The sequence below is a fragment of the Acartia tonsa genome, chromosome 14 (assembly GCF_053477335.1).
Source record: "Acartia tonsa isolate MP-2025a chromosome 14, ASM5347733v1, whole genome shotgun sequence".
NCBI lineage: Eukaryota > Metazoa > Arthropoda > Copepoda > Calanoida > Acartiidae > Acartia > Acartia tonsa.
The window spans coordinates 31375328-31389659 of NC_137273.1; the positions used below are offsets into that span (position 1 = coordinate 31375328).

The 14332-nt window shown below is 30.7% G+C and overlaps 1 long non-coding RNA gene across 1 annotated transcript; it reads left to right on the forward strand.

The window, feature by feature from the left end:
* The first annotated feature begins 2396 nt into the window (after positions 1-2396).
* On the forward strand, positions 2397-3873 carry LOC145306173 (uncharacterized). The gene is made up of 2 exons (XR_013874914.1): positions 2397-2499; positions 3034-3873. It is a non-coding gene; the product is annotated as an uncharacterized LOC145306173 (long non-coding RNA).
* Positions 3874-14332: the final 10459 nt, after the last annotated feature.

Genomic DNA, 14332 nt, shown 5'->3' on the forward strand with positions numbered 1-14332 from the left:
AATATTTGAGGGACTTGATCAAAACATAAAGAGGTATTGTATAATTTAAAAGCAATAAAACTTAAACAAAAAACATTTAAAGTGCCACTAAATGCCTCTAGGGGTGTAGATGCTGGTTTATAATATAAAGTAGAATACTAATAGAATAATAATGTATCTTAATCTAACTTAACAAAATCTCACAACCCCAGCAGGAGCTTTTCCTAACATAAACAATGCCCTTAACCTCTGTGAGGCTTTACCTTATCTAACCTAAGATAAAAAAACATCAAAACCTAACATAAGGTGTCCTAAATTAACAATTTATTTTCTATAAACTATAATTAGGAATATGTTTAAAAATTGTAAAATAACAAAAAAAATATCTCTAATACAAAGTAGCTTGATGTTTGTCTGTCTGTCCCTTGGTAACCACTAAACCAATCGGATTCTACTCTTCAAGGAATATACCTTTTGGTCCTGTGTTGGTTTTAGGTTATTTTCTTGGAGGGTGGGACACCCCAAACAACCCCTCCAAAAATAAATCCACCTTGATTTTTTTAAATCACAAATAGTGGGGGCACCTTTAATTTAATTATTTCATAGAGCAAAGCCCCTAGAGGCCAATAGAGAAGCCGCTAGTACTTTATATAAGAATAGAGAAAACCACAAAAACCTAAAAATCTCGGAATCAATCTAGCACCCCAATTAATAGAGAAATCTTAATAAAACTTGGTAAAAAACATGTAGAATGTAAAATTGATTATTCCTTGAAAATATCAGTTCTCTATCTTGGAAAAGAGTTGAGATAATCATGAAAACTTGAAAAACTAGGAATCAATCTAGCACCCCAAATATGGACAGATGCACAAAACAATGTATAAAATATATGGGCATATGTCATAGAAATCTACGCTAAAACCTTTAGGTATCTGTCTTGAATATGAGCTGAGAAAATCATGTATACCCAAAATATCTTACAGATACAGACAGACAGACATTTCAAATTAGCTTCACTACTAAAAATACAAATAGTATGTACATATGTTTTTTAATAAAAGTCCTTTTTAAGAATCTATCATGAAAATCAGCCATGACAACTTTTCAAAACTAGAATACTTAATTTCTTTGAATATACTTCTGTTAAAAAAAGTAAATTTATTTATTGTTAGAAAAATAAAATATGTATGTCTTTTTTTAAATAGACATAATTAAAACAACACTATTCTTTCATTTTAACGCTTGTCAATTTTACTCCTAAATTTTTGCATATTATTATAAATTCTTTTTTCGTCATAAAAACTTTCTTCATTTTTTTTAACAACAGCAAAGCAGTGTAAGAGTGAATCAAATGAATAATTTTTATGAGTTCCAAATTTGTTACACGTAATATGTAAATAGAATGAATCAGCTGATATAACAATAACAAATAATATATGAACGACTCGAGATAGTTTAAATGTTAAAAGAATTTTTTTAATTTCTAAACTTTAACATGATTTAATGATCTAGATTATATATTTATGTTTTAAAAAAGTTTTAAGATTTAAAAAAGGAGATAAAAAAAGGTCGAAACTCCAGACAGAGAGTCAAAGTATTTATTATAGATTATATAATTGTTGTGGATCAAATAAGCTTAAATAATTTACGCACTTTTTCATTTGTTTCTTGAAAACTTTGGGTAGGTTTGTACTTTTGTTATATCTTGTTTAAAAATTTTAATCAAAAATTTTGATATGCCGAAGAAATAATTGTGTTTATAATTATTGTTCCCGGGCTAACTAAACTGGTATTAATGTTATAATTTTTAAAAGCGAAGCTTTTCTATAATTAGGGTCGGTCCGTCCGTCCGTCCGTCCGTCCGTAAAGCCGTCCGTCCGTAACGGATAGCTTTTTCCATTAATTTAGGCATGTTAGAATTGTCCTATCCATTTCAAATTTTGCATGGTAATTCCTTTAGTAGCTAGGTACGATTTAGAAAGCGTAGCAACTCTATAATCATTACCAAAATGTCCGTACGTCCATTTTAAACATGTTGATTTTTTAACTTTTTTAACAACAAATTTTTATGCGAACTAATCATCTGATTGATCTGATTTTTAGTATATTGATTCCTGGAACAACAAAGTATAATGTAATAAGCGAAGCAACTCTAAAATCAAGCCCTAAAAATGTAAGTATGTCCATAAACATTATCCTGAAACAAATAGTCTTTTTCAACAAATTTACTTACAATTTTGCTTTGACCCTTATACATTTATATTATGATTATTCAGTTCTGACACTATACAAGTGTTAATGTCCTACCGTTTCAGTGCTTCGCTTTTATGGATGTTGTCATCCTTGTTATTTTAATATTTGTAGAAGATTTCTGTAATACATTCAATATATTATCATACTTTTTAATAGTCCTTTCTATTTTCAGATGATTATGTTGTTAATTACTTGAAAATGGCTGCTATAGCTAAAGGAAGTCCATCGTATGTAACATTATTCTTCCCGCAAAGTAGTTTTGGACAGGTACTATTTATTTTTTAACATAGAAGCTTAGTTATTTATATATAATCTTAAAAGAAGGAGAGGGAAAAGTCCCATTCGTGGCAAAGCCCCTTAAGGTGCGATTCGTCGTATTTTTACTATGGCTTTTTATAGGTTATTTCTGTTAGGTTAGGTGATTGCCCCAAAAGGGTTAGGCAATTAGCCCTGCAGGGGCTAGAATTATGAGGAAATCTACTGTGAAAAATACGAAGAATTGCCCCTTAAGGTTCGTTTCCACGAAAGGGACTATACCCGAAGGATAGACAATGGTTAAAAAGTTTTAAAAACTAAATTTTTTTATAAAGAAAAAATGATTTAAAAGGTTTCAAGAATTAAACATGTTCAAAATTGACATACAGCCTAATAGCAGAAATTAACATGAAAAGTTTAATGAGGAATATAAAAATTATAATATTAACTTAATCGGTTCAGTGGTTACTGACATTTGAATGGTTAAACAGACAAAAAAAATGTTACAATATAATATTTATAATATAAATGTTTTAAATATTTCAGATAACCATCTGATCTGAGATGTCCAGCACATATCTGCAATAGACTAGACTGAAGAAGATTAAGAAGAATAATAATTAAATAATTTATTTTTGTTTGTAAATAAAATTATCAATAAGCCCATACCTTTTCAATAGATCTATTTTTTATTTCTAGTCAAAAATAGGCAATTTACTTCAAAGTCTCAAGTGAGTAGTATTTTATTACTTGCATTTTAGATTTATTTTTTGCCTTTTTGTTATTTAATGATGTTATTCTATGAAAGAACAATAATGTCTTCAACTATTAAAAAGGTTAAAACTGCAGCACTTAATAAATTTTAATAATTTCATGTTTTAATTGTTATAAGCCTAATTTATCATATTTTTTTGCTTATGTGCTGAATATGGATTTTATTATCTTGTCTAATAATGTATTTCTATGTATATACAATTTTATGTTGGAACATAAGGAACGGGGGAGGGATATCCCTTCTCACCACCAACGCCTCCTATTCTCTATTTTGATACCTGTTCTGTAATGACATTGTAATTTATTAAATAATCAAGAAGGTAATTTAGTCTTTGAAACCGATTGATATCCACAGGAATTGAACCGGTTCTTAAGTCATACTGGAAAATCATGTATAGCATCTTAGTAGAGACAATTTCCACAAATATTGAAATAAAAATAATAACATTTGTACCAGTTTTGTTAGCCTTGAAGGGCCGTATCTTAGCTTTATCATTTTAATAACCGCGGAAACCTGTCTGTAATACGATGCGATAAATATCTATTATTGTGGTGCTGTTAAAATGTCTGATTATTTTGATATATTTACGAAATACATATTTATTATATAGATTTTCATTTGTTTCATTCATTTTAAAGAAAATACCCGGCATTACAAATTCTGATGGATCCCTGACGTTTTTTTTTCTGGCGTGATGATTTTAAGTGAATAAGTGTAGGAAGAAAATAATATTAGAGGGATTTCAATGATTTTGGTTACTGGGTTTACTTTACATTTTAAAGAAATCCTAATATGTTTTTAACTTGAAAGTTATTTTCAGGTGAAAAATGAGCTCCAACATAGAAGAGCAGCCATTGGATCTATCAATGGCTGCCACAAAAAAAGAGAGAAAAAAAGTGGTTACAAAAACTACTCCCAAAGCTGCTTCATTTATTCCAAACCTTTATATAGTGGGGGAAAGGCTCTTCGACAACTATGGAAACAAATATAGGTAAATCCTTAAAAAAAGAAAAAAGTATGTTTGTTAATTTTTTTGTTTGTTTGTACCGATAGATCTTGCTAACCGCTGAACCAATCGGGTTCTCATTAACAGGGTAGCTTCTCATACGTCCTGGGAAGGTTTGTAACTATTTTGTGAGAGGGTACCATCGGTCAACCACCCTCCCAAATATAAAAACTAGCCGCTTCGCCCTTAGCCTCTAGGGGCTTTGCCCCAAGAGGTTTGATCAACCTAATTTTTCGTATTTTAGATTTAAAAAGAAAAAGTTAAAAAAAAAATTGGGGGGGGTTGGGGGGGTTGGGGGTGTCCTACCCCCCAAGAAAATAGCGTAAAACCATCACAGGACCAGTAGGTATATTCCCTGAAGAGCAGAGCCCAATCGCTTCAGTGGTTACTGAGAACTTAAGCTTCAGACGGACAGACAGACATCGTTCTACTTTGTATTATAGATAGCTTTTGCGTAGAGACTTGAATGCAACATAGACAAATAATTTCTCAACTTAGATGTTTCAAATAAAGAACAAACATTTAAAGTGCCACTAGAGGTGTCTAGGAGCGTATCCACTAGTAATTTAATAATCAAAGACATTTATGCCTAATACTATGAAAGCTTTGGATATTAAATAAGCAAACATCATGAATGCTGTACAAACTAATCTTTCTGGCAGAATATTTATCCCGGCTGCCACACTTCGGCGATAAATGAATTAATATTTGATAAGTAATATATAAGTTAACCTGAACAATTAAGTCCATACAAAATGGAGGAAATCAAACGGACATATGAACACTGACAGATATAGATTGACTTCATATTTAATATTATTTTAGCTTCAAAAATTTCACCACGAAGAAAATGGAGGAAAATTTTAGATGTACACGGCAAGGTTGTTCTGGGACGGTTACTTTAGACATGGGTATAAAATTAAATTAATTATTCTTAAAAATGTGCATCCATTAGATATCTTTTTCGGTACATTAGTCTGACAATTAGGCTACTAAAGACACATGTCGATTTTAAAAAAAAATTTTGCCTTTCGTAAAAAAATTACTTTCAATTTTGCTTGCACTTATGCATTAATATTCAGTTTATTCAGTTCTGACACTCTAAAAGTGTTAATGTTCGTTTGTTCTTTCATTTCAGAGCTTTGTTTTTATGGAAGTTTATTTTTTTGAATATAATTCTTTATAATTTCAAAGAGCTTTGTTACTTATGGATGTAGTCATCCTTGTTTTCTGTTTTCAGAGTAAGGTCAAATAAATAGTGTTGTTAATTGAAATAATTCAAAAAATTATTTAATTTTTTTTTAAATCTCAAATTTTAGTCGGTGAGTTTAAAAAAAGTGCAGAACACCAGCATCCAATTACAAACCTCGCAAAACAAACCCAAAATAACATAATACAAACTTTTTCAACTGTCAATACACCACCATTGAAGATAGTGGCACACATATCAGAGGTTTTAAAAGGTGAAAACAATACAATTATTATAAACTAGCGGCTACGCCCCTAGAGGCATCTGGTGGCACTTTAAATGTTGTTGTATGTTAAAGTTAATTTTTTATGTACGATACCACCTTATTTGACGTTGAAGTCTCCCCTAAATTTAAATTTTTTTAGATTTTTTTGTCATTTCTCTTGGGAGGGTGGTGGTACCCTCCCCCAAAATAGTTATAAACCTTCCCAGGACTTATGAGAAGCTACCCTGTTAAGGAGAACCCGATCGGTTCAGCTGTTAGCGAGATCCTTCGGTACACACAGACAGACAGACAAACATCCTGAATTAACAGAACTATTTCTATTAATAATTTTTTATTCCACAAAAATAAATGTCCATCCCTTTTTCCGCATGTCTATTCATCCATTAGAAACAAGAGAAACATGAATGATTTAGCACCCAGTATATAATGTACTTAGTCTGTCAGTCTTTCAAAAATGAGTATTTCATGCTTGCATGTTGGACAATTAGGAACATGAAAAGACTAAAGGGATAGTTGCATGAAGTGCATTTATAAATTTTGATTGCAAGCATAAGTTACAAGAATAACATTTAACATGTATGATTTAGTATTATACTAAATAGCAAACAATCAGGCACCACCCAAATAGTCATCATGCTGTGTTTGTGAAAATATGACAGTCATAAAAGTTGAATTAATAAAAAAAAATACGAATGATAAGTCTTGATATTTTAAAACTTCCTGGTAGAAAATTAAAATTCTTTAATATATGTCCTATAGATGTAGTTTAAACTATTGAACAGAAAAAATATGCAGTTCACTAAATTCAAGTTTATATGCACTTCGTGCAACTACCCCTTTAAAGTAATGTTTGCTATTTTAGAAATGGATTTGTATGATGAAATGACAGAGTTTAATGCTTTAATTAGACAAATAAGATATCAGAAAACTAAATGCTTTGGCATTAAGGTAAAAATATTTAGAACATTAGAGTCTAATTAGGTGTTTTGTTGGAAATTTGGTATGGCTTCAATTAAATTAATATATTTACGCGTCTTTTATTCATTTAAAATCATTTAAATAAAAAGATAATAGTAATTTATTAAAAGCGAAGCTTTTCTATAATTAGGGTCGGACCGTCCGTCCGTCCGTAACGGATAGCTCTTTTCGTTAATTTAGGCATGTTAGAATAGTCCTATCGATTTCAAATTTTGCATGGTGATTCCTTTAGTAGTTAGGTACGATTTAGAAAGCGTAGCAACTCTATAATCATTACCAAAATGTCCGTACATCCAATTTAAACATGTTGTTTTTTTACTTTTTTAACAATAAATTTTTATGTGATCTAATAATCCGATTGATCTGATTTTTGGTATACTGTTTCCTGGGACAACAAAGTATAATGTTATAAGCGAAGCAACTCTATAATCAAGTCCTAAATATGTAAGTATGTCCATAAACATTATCCTGTATAAAGCAGTTTTTCAACAAATTCACTTACAATTTTGCTTTGACTCTTATACTTATATATTCTGATTATTCAATTCTGACACTATATAAGTGTTCATGTCCGTTTGTCCTACCGTTTCAGTGCTTCGCTTTTATGGATGTTGTCATCCTTGTTACATTATGTTTCTTTGAGACCTTCATTAAAAGTATACTTTCATTTTCAAGAATCTTTTAAAGCAAGAATAATATTTATATTTGGGTTTTGAGTAAAAAATATACAACAAAAAAATAATTACCTAGGGAAGTTTCAAGGCAAAAGAGTGGAGCCAGTATGAAAGTATGCCCCAGGAATTAACGTCTACAAAAAACGAAGTACTGTTACTTATCTATAACAAAGAAATAATGTTGTCCTCGGGAAATATAAAGAGGTATATTTTTAGTATCGAATATCCTTGTACTAAATTAACAGGATGTTTGTCTGTTTGTGTATCTGTATATCCACCCCCCCAAATATTTTTTTTTACTTTTTCTTTTAAAATCTAAAATAAGAAATTGGGTTATTAAATTCGACCCCCCCGTCTCCTCAAGTACCCCTAGAGGCCTCTAGGGGCGTAGCCGCTAGTACTTTATAACTACTAATGTTCGTCTGAATGTCCGTCAATATGTCAGGTTTAGGGGGAAACGTAATTTTCTCAGCGGCTAATTAAGATATGTGTGTAATTTTTTGCAGATTTATCTTACCTATGAGCATATTTTCTGTAAATTATTTATGTCCATCTTTCTGCCCATATTTCTTATTTTTCTCTTAAACAAAGATACTTAGGTATATTACAATGTTTTCTGTGAAAATAATACACTTATTTTAGGATTCTTGTATACAAATGTGTATACACCAGCAGAGTTATCAAGGATATAGACCTATTCCTGGCACGCGTCCATGGTCGGTTGAATAGAGCAAGACGCCCTAAAAGGACTGTCCTTCCCATTGCATTGTCTTTTTAAATGTATCATTTTTTTAAAGCAAATAGGCTACTTGTCCTTAAGGGTTGGTTTTTTTCTCCATTTTAGCAAAGAATTTTTTTATGATATTCGACAATGTAAAGACTTAAAAAAGTAGCCTTAACCATGGGCAGAATGAAAAAGTATTGGGGGATAAAAAAGGAGTGTTTTTTTTGTGATTTTTCATTCTGTGCAGTTGCAACCCTGCTGAAATGGGAGCAAGGCTCTTTTTTTACTAAATTGAAAGGGGGTAGTTTCACGAAATGCATTTGAACTTAATTTAGTGAACCTCATATTTTTACTGGTTAATTCATTAAACTACATTTATGAAAGAATTTAAATTTTCTACCTCGTAGTTTCTAAAATATCAAGACTACGTGGTAGAAAATTGAAATTCTTTCAAATATATGCCATATAAATATAGTTTAACCCAATAACTAGCAAAAAATATGCGGTATTTCATGAAACTACCCCTTTGTCTGTAAATTCTTTTCTCGTATTCATTCGAATCCGGTGGATAAGAACCGGGTCTCATCCATACGAAAAAACTATGTCTAGCATTATATAGTATTATATCCAGCTTTCCCGAGGTGCCAAAGGCACCAGCTAAAAAAACTGCAAATCTTTTTTTACAGCCTTGAATTTTCGTTTTCTCTAATAATGCTTTTGTTGCCTATAGCAAGTTAACTCTATAATTTGAAATGTCCAATGTTCGTTTTTGAAAACAATTATTACCAAAAAATGTCATGAATGTTCCAAACTTTTATTCAACAATTTTCAAATCCTAAAACTTAAGCTGCATTAATCATTTAGCAAATTAAAATTTTAGGTATCTAGTTCTGAGAGATTTTAACATTGGGGCGAAATAAGCATGAATTAAATTGGCAATTTAATCTTAGCCTAGGGGAAATATTTATCGGGAAACATCATTTTTCGGAAACAAACTTAACCATAACTTTAAATATTTTTATATCTTAGTGACGTTGGCATTCGGCAGCATTTCTGGTTAGCAGATATAAAGTGCGGAAGTGTCTGAGGAAGCTAGGTGTTTGAATTACAGAAAAAGAAGATGTCATGTAACCTGAGAAAGCATTCGGAGATGTAACGTAGGCGGCAAAGGCGTTTTCCGTGTTATTTAAGTTATTATTTAAGTATTATTTATTTAATAAATTTATTGATAATAAAAATGAGTTCATTATTTTGATTTTTTGTACTTTATAATTATAAGAGGTTGCATGATTTTCTAACACAAATCTCACAGAACACAGCTTCTCTTTAATTAACCATGCTAGTCCGTCTGATCCTTCATATTAGTAAATGTGCCTCAAATTTTAATTTATATTGCCTTTTTCGTTGTTTTAGCATATACTTTTTAAAAATATTTACTATCTAATCAATTTTTTTTTAATTTTAAACATTAATAGTAACAAAGCTCTTTGATATCTTAAGCAAATTAAATGGGAAACAGCTAGAACGTTAATAAAAAAATTTATAAACACGAAACTTATTACAAAATCTATTTATGTCTTTTGCACTGAACAAAAGATCAATGGTCAGAGAATCATAGAATATATGGAATCTAATCAGAAGAATGCACAAAATAATTCAACTAATTTTAATTAGCAGCTGAGATAATCATGTTTCATCCTAAAAGTAGTCGGATATTTCAAATTATCAAGTAGCTTTAAAATTTAAAAAATCCTTTTTAAGCATATATGATCTTATTACCTTCATAAATTCTAATTTTTAGCATTCCATACGTACCCTAAAAGAGGCTTGTTAGAATACATGTGTTTATGTATCAAAATCTTACATTTTAAACAAAAAAAAATTATTTCAATGCTGTCAAGTTTCTCATTTTGGTTGTGCGTAACTAAAAATCAAATATTCTAAGAAAAATAGATTATCCTATAATATAAAGTAATAAGATTGTTTTGTCTGTAGCGAAGGATCTCGCTAACCGCTGAACAGATATGGTTCTTCTTAACAGTGAAGTCTCTTATAGGCTCTGAGATGGTTTTTGGCTATTTATTTTTTAAAATGAGTCTGGGTAGGGTTTTAGGCTATTTTTCTGCCTTTCGAATATAGAGCCCTTAGATGCTAGGGGCGCAGCCGCTAGTAAATTATAAGGGAATAAAAATCCAAATTTTTTTTTCTCATAGTAAGAACTACATATACAAGGATGACAACATCCATAAAAGCGAAGCTCTGAAACAGTATGTCAAACGAAAATTCACTTGTAGAGTGGAATTACCGAATAATCTGAATATAAATGTATATATGTCAAAACAAAATTAAAAGTAAATTTGTTGAAAAAAACTTTTTAAATACAAGATAATGTTTAAGGATATACTTGCATTTTTAGAGAAATAATAAATGAAGTAAAAGACGACAATCTTTTTTAAAAATTATGTAAGGGCATAGATAATTAATAGAACTCATAAAAATAGAGAAAAGTCGTCGTTTATCTTTAATTACAAAATTCATATTATTAATGATGTCATGTCCTATATACATTGAGTAAGCGGGTTTATTAACTAATAAACAGATATATCTTATAAAATATATGCACAGGTATGTAATTATTGCCAAAAAGAAAATTTTTTAATCGTTAGGAATAAATGTTGCAATTAAACAATAGCGCCAAAATTGAGAATGAAAAAGTGAGAGTGATACAATAAAAAATCACGACCCCATCCCGTGATACAGCGTGGCATTAATTTGTCATCAATCGGTAAGTTGACACCCCTTTTATAATTATAGTTTTTTTTGGGAGGGGGTATTTTTCATTAATGGGGGGTTTGGGGGTGTCCCATCGACCAAGAAAATAGTCATAAACCTTCCTGAGACCTATGAGAAGCTAAAGGAGAACTCGATTGGTTCAGCAGTTAGCGAGATCCTTTGCTACAAACAGACAACAGACAGACAGACATACATCGTTCTACTTTGTATTATAGATAGTTGTGTTATCTACTAATTAACAATAAATAAAATAAGAAACAACATTTTACAATTTGAATTTATTGAACTTTAGCTAAATTAGGAAATAGTTTCAATAAGTTTTCTAAGATAGTGTCCAGAAAAATTCTGTTCATATGAAAAGGAAATATGGGAAGGGTCAAACAAGTTTGAAAAATACACAATTAAATGAGATCTCAATTATTGATGACCAAGTATAAGCTTTGTCTTTAGAGTGAGAGGATAGGTTATTTGATGAAAAAGTTCCCTTTTGGGATGTAGTTTCCCTATATTTAAAAAATTTGGGATTTTGCTTCCAGGTTCAATGCTGCAGGCTTCCAGGTAATATAGGAATCGATCTAGCACCACAGCAACTGAAAGTATTCAATCCCTAAAAATTTCAGCTGTCTATGTTGAATTGGAGTTGAGAAAATCATGAAAACTTAAAAATGTAGGAATCAATCTAGCACACCAACCAACTGACGAATCTTAGTGAAACTTGAAGAATAAATATATTTAATCCCTAAAAATTTCAGCCCTCTATCTTTTATAGGAGCCGAGAAAATCACATTTCCCCCTTCCTGTCTCAGACGGACATTTCAAATTATAGAGTAGCTTTGCTACTAAAAAAAATACCTAAATCTAAAAAACTTAGGAAAACTTATTTAAAGATATTTGCAAATATTTCCAATGTTAATTTGCAAAATCAATTTCATGCCTTGAATAAAAAATTTTGAAATATAGAGCTAGTTGGATTATAATTGAATCATTTAAAAACTGTTCTCGTATTTATTTGAATCCGGTGGATAGGAACCGGTTCTCATCCATACAAAAAAACTATGTCAAGCATCGTATTATATCCAGCTTTCTACGAATATAAAAATGTACAATCATAAGATTAAAACCAGTTTTTTTAGCCAGTGCCTTCGGCACCTCGGGGCTAAAAAACTGGTTTTAATCTTATAATTGTACATTCTATATCCGCGTATATCCGTTTATAATATGATGCAATAAATAACTATTCACTCATTAATCTCTGAAACCATGGGGGAAACACACAAAATAAAATTATTATTGATCTTATATTATATTTATTACTCGGGAAGCCTGGTTTTTAAGAAACCGGAAAAGAGAAATCAGTCCCTGTTTCATTGGTAATTCACATATTTTTTCAAATCTCTGAGAGCTAAAATATTTTTTATTTTCCAAATTAATATTTTTAAAATTCTTATAAAGTTCTTTAATTATAAGCGAAAAAATTCGTTTATATGTTTGACAGTAATAAAGAATTATAGACAAACAAAATAATCTACATAGCGAAATTCAGCCATTTCCTAATATATAAAGTAGTAAGCTTTTTTGTCTGTAGCGAAGGATCTTGCTAGCCGATGAACCGATATGTTTCTCTTATACAGTGAAGCTTCTTATAGGTCCAGGGAAGGTTTTTAACTATAAAATATGACCCCCATACAATTATTTTTCTTAATTTCTTTTTAAAACCCAAATAAAAATGGAGGGGGGGGGGGGGGGACAGTCGTCTTTCCCCCCTCCTAATAAGGTTTTTTTGTCTGCAGCGAAAGATCTCGAAATTGGACTGAATTGGGCGTATTTTTTAGGTAAACCCTATGCTCTTTTAGACAATCTAACCAAAACTAATTAAAAAAAGAACCATTCTTCTAGACCTATTATAGCTAAAGATAGAAACCATATGCTCTGTGATGGTTTAAGACAATTTCTACCTCTTCACTAGGGGCTAGGGGCGAAGCAATTAGTATCCTAAATAGCAGAAAAGAAAGTTGCATCGCTGAGGTGAATGATCCCTATTCAGTTCAACGAACCCATGATAAGATGTAAAACTGTTTCATTTTCCAGTGCCTAACCAGCACTGACCCCCCCCCCCCCACATATCATGGAAATAAATTTGAAATCTAAAGTTAATTGATTTTATTTTTTTCTCTCTCCTGTAACCCTGCAGAACTTTCCAGTAACCGATATGACCTAACCTACTCTTAAACTGATGATTTTTTAAAAATGAAAACAAAGATTACTGTCCTTTCATGTAAAGACATACTAACCTTAAACATAGAGAAATTATATTGCTCTCTAAAATCACCTCAATATTAATAAAAACTAGGAGGACAACATCCATAAGTACCAAAACTCAAGATTATAAATGGATATCGGGAAAAAATTTACTGTAGAGCAGTGTCATACAATTAACATTAAACTTGATGAAATAGGGAAATCAAGAAACCTTCAAAATCACGCAACCTTTTAAGTCACTTAAAAATCTAGGAAGCGATCTAGCACTGGAATAAATAGACAAATCTTGGTGAAAATATGTAGAATGTATAATTATTCAATCCCTGAAAATTTCAGCCTTCTATCTTGAACAGGAGTTGAGAAAATACTTGAAAATCTAGGAATCGATCTAGCACCTCAAATAATAGATGGACAAAACAATGTATAGATTAGATGGGCATATGTCATAGGAATCTTTACTAAAAATTTCAGCTGTCTATCTTGAATAGAAGCCGAGAAAATCATGTTTCCCCCAAAATGTTTCAGACAGATGGACATTTCAAATAATAGAGTAGCTTCGCTACTCAAAACTAACCAAAAAAAGAACCATTCTGCTAGACCTATTATAGCTAAAGATAGATTTTTTGCTAACTTACTTAGACGGACGGACTGACATACAAATAACAGAAAGTGGACGCCGTAGTTTCATCACAACAATCCATCACAAAATGCTTTTTAACCTGACAAATATATTATAACTCAAATAATATACAAGTGTGTTGTTTTCTTATCATTTTTCTTTAAATTTCTATGGATTTATAAATGCCAGTGTTGGATGTATTTATGACATATAATTGAACAAGGATGACAGCATCCATAAGTAGCGAAGCTCAGAAACTATGAATGTAAATTATGAATATATTTACAATATACCAGTGTCATCCTATATATTTGATGATTTAGGAAAATGACGAAAACTTCAAAATCACACAACCTTTAAATCACGAAAAATTAAAAATCTAGGAATCGATCTAGCACCACAATTTATAAACAAATCTTAATCTAACTTGATGGAAATATGTAGAATATGAGCATATTCAATCCCTGATAATTTCAGCCGCAAATCCTGAATAGGAATTGAGAAAACAATAGAAAACCTAAAAATCTAGGAATCGATCTAGC